Genomic DNA, 3,470 nt, shown 5'->3' on the forward strand with positions numbered 1-3,470 from the left:
GCGTTCTTGCAAATGGTGGGCAGATCTGGGGGAGGTCTGTAATGGGAACATCTCTGCTCCCACTCTGGTTTCAGTTTCCCCAAAGGCCTTCAGGAGCCTCCCAACACCTCCCCTCTGCCCTCCTCAGGAAGTCTCCCTGACTGCTCCAGACTGACCTCGCCTGCCCCCATCGCCTCCAGGGGCCTCAGCCTGATCTGTTAGGTCTCCTCCCGGGAGCTTTCTTTCCCACCTGCTGGCACTGATCTCCACACTCTCCGGCCTCCCCTGGGGGTCTTGCCCTTGGTGCTGGATCTCTGTGCTCTCTGCCCTCCACTCTCTGTGCCCTGACCTGCGAGGAATTGCTCTCCTGTGTAGACGGAATGATCACAGGCCTCCCTCTCTCCTGTGCGGCTCTCTGCTCCTCACATCTGCCCTGTGCCTTCAAGGTCAGGATTCAGTTTGTTCCCCAGGGCAGGGGCTGGGGTTTCCTCCAGAAATCAGTTGCAGAATCAGACCTACCCGGCTCTTTTCTCATTCCGCAGAAGCAGAATGTGAACTGAGAAACTCAAAACAATTAGTCAGCAAAAGTCCCCCAGACTCAGAGGCTGAGACAGTCTGGAGGAAAGACACCAGGACAGACAGAAAGACATTGAGAGACAAGTCAATTAAAATGTTAAAAAAAAATTGGATTGATAATTATACACATGGGCCGGCCCGGTGGCGCACTCGGTAGAGTGCGGCGCTTGGGAACGCGGCAGCGCTCCCACCGAGGGTTCGGATCCCATATAGAGACCGGTCTGCTCACTGGTTGAGCGTGGTGTGGGTGCAACACCGAGGGTTGCGATCCTGTTGCTGGTCGCGATCCCGTTGCCAGTCGTGGTACGGGTGCGACACCAAGGGTTGCGATCCCGTTACCAGTCACAAAAAAAGACAAAAAAAAAAAAAAAAAAAAAAAAAAAAAAAAAAAAAAGGATAATTATACACAACTAGTGGCTTGTGAAAGCTACAAGAAAGAAATGGAGTATTTCACGACAATGCCCTCTGCCTGGCATGCCCTTCTTCCTGTGTAACTATCTTCCAGGCCTCATTCTGTGGAATATACTAAAAAGCATATGTACTTCACAGGGCCTGGTTTTCCAAAGTCTTGCAGTTTCAAATATTGACCTTGCAAGGACAGGAAATTTTCATCAGGCTATAAGTCTCTGGTGCAAGATAAGAATTGTGGCACAGCAGGTTGCTGGCTCAAAGACAGACTAGTTGCTGATTGTTATGTAAAGATACTGAGAAATTGCTGTTAAGAAGGAATGTTTGCTAAGATCAAACTGTTGTTGGGCTGGCCCGTGGCTCCCTGGGGAGAGTGTGGTGCTGACAACACCAAGGCCATGGGCTTGGATCCCATATAGGGATGGCCAGTTCGCTCACTGGCTGAGCGTGGTGCTGACAACACCAAGTCAAGGGTTAAGATCCCCTTACCGGTCATCTTTAAAAAACAAAAAAACAAACAAACAAAAAAAACTGTTGTTGATAGGACCACTTAATTGCCTTACTGGAATGTCATCTGACTTGTTTCACTGCAAGTTACCTGCCTATATTGTTAAACTATAACTCCACCTTTGTTCTCTTCCTGTAACTTCTTGGTCTGGAAAATAAATGCAGGAAGAGAACCCCAATTCAGCATTAATTTCCCAAATGGAAGGGATGCCTCTTGCTGGAGGGTCCCGGGGAAGTTACCCACTTCGGGGCTTCTCACTGCTCGGAAGAGATGGGTTTTGAGTAATCCTTTGCGTTTCCATCACCCAGGGGAAGTGGGGTGACAAATCCGTGGGGGGAGAAGCAACACAAAGCAACATCATTCAGATGTCACTTGTTTTAAGAAGCCTCTCCCACTCCTATATTCCCCTCCCAGGAGTAAACTGGGGTCAGGGATCTCCTGTGGCAGCTCCTGTCTGCCAGGGTAGTCCTGTCCTGTTTTATAACCTGGAACTCCCTGGGTCTCCTGCTTCTGGAGAGGTGAAACAGAGAGTGGCAAGGAACGTGTGCCCTGGAGACAGACGGCACAGGTTTCAACCTGGGCTCTCCCCACTTATTTGTTGTGTGGCCTGGGGGTGCTACTTAACCTTCTCAAGCTTCAATTTCCTAATGGGAAAACAGGGAATGTGATAAAATACCTCTCAGGATTTAAATGAGATGTGCATTCTCAACTGGGGCTGTAATTGGCTTTTGTGGGGTGAAAAAAAAAATCTTAGGGTTAGGGTTAGAGTTAGGGTTAGGGTTAGCCCTTCAAAGGGCCACAGTATATAAGTAACTGCAGAGTTTATCAGTGGTATTAAAATCTCATGTGGGAGGCAATGGGAAGTGGGGAGGGGGCCGATAAGATAAAAAGGTTGAGAAACAATGATGCACAGTAATTACTACTGTTGCCTAGGGCACCTAGCAAGTTCTCGCAGAGCATAGGTTGTTATTTTCCTCAAAGTTACTGACAAAGGCAAGGCCCAAGTGTCCTTCCTTCGTCCAGTCTGAAAACCCCGGAGCGCAGAGGGAAGGGTAGCGTATCGTCCTGCCCAATACTCAGCTGTCAACAGGAGATCCAGGAATGGTCTTCTCAGCGTCTCCCTTCTCTAAAGCAATCCGCAAACTCCCCGACCCAGATTCAGGTGGGGACTGAGCAGGTGGCGGGAAGGGGGCTCGGAACAGCACTGGGATAGAGCCACCCGCTCCGCCCCGACAGCCCGGTGTCCCTGCCTCCGCTCACCACCACGCGGGCCCTTGGACCTTGGGGGCTGTCTGGTGTCGCGAAGCCGGGACCGGTGGCAGGGGATGGAACCCGGGCGCGGTTGAGGGGGGGGTGGGTCCGCGACAGTCTGTCCCGCCGAAGTGCTGAGCCAGTCTCTGGGCCTCAGGGGGTCCGCCTGGGAAACGGGGGGAGGCTGTCCGGGCCGCGCTGGTTCTCACCTGACAGCCTCCCAGGCTCGGGGGACGCAGGAATGTGGCGCCGGGTGCAGCTCCGTAAAGTACCGGGTTCCCCGGGTCGGCTTGACTTTGTGTGAGGGCGGGCCAGCTGTCACCTGACCCGAGCCACCTGATTCGTGGAATACAGATGTCGGCGCGCTGCGCCCTGGGAGTTGTAGTTTCCGCGAGTCTTAGCCGCGGACGGGGCGGGGCGGGGTCGGGGCGGAGCGGGTGGGTAGGGATGAGGTCTTGACGTGAGGGAGGATGGAGCCACTTCTAGGGACACAGAGGCTCTCGGAGCCTCCAGCGCCCTTCGGCGAGCCCCGCGCTCCTTCGGTGAGCGAGGTTCGGACAGCGACCCACAGTTCAGGAAACTCGCCCTGCGGGGCGGGGGCCCCCTAGTCCCGCCTTCCACCTCCTCTCCACCTATAGCCGGGGCCCGCCGCGAGGGTGTGTGGGAGGCCGCCTTCTTAGACCAATAGGAAGACGAGAAGCCGTCCTGGGGGTGTGACTGAAAGTCTGGCAGCAGGCGAAGTCCCGCC

This window comes from Galeopterus variegatus, unplaced genomic scaffold, assembly GCF_000696425.1.
Source record: "Galeopterus variegatus unplaced genomic scaffold, G_variegatus-3.0.2 Scaffold25, whole genome shotgun sequence".
Classification (NCBI taxonomy): Eukaryota; Metazoa; Chordata; class Mammalia; order Dermoptera; family Cynocephalidae; genus Galeopterus; species Galeopterus variegatus.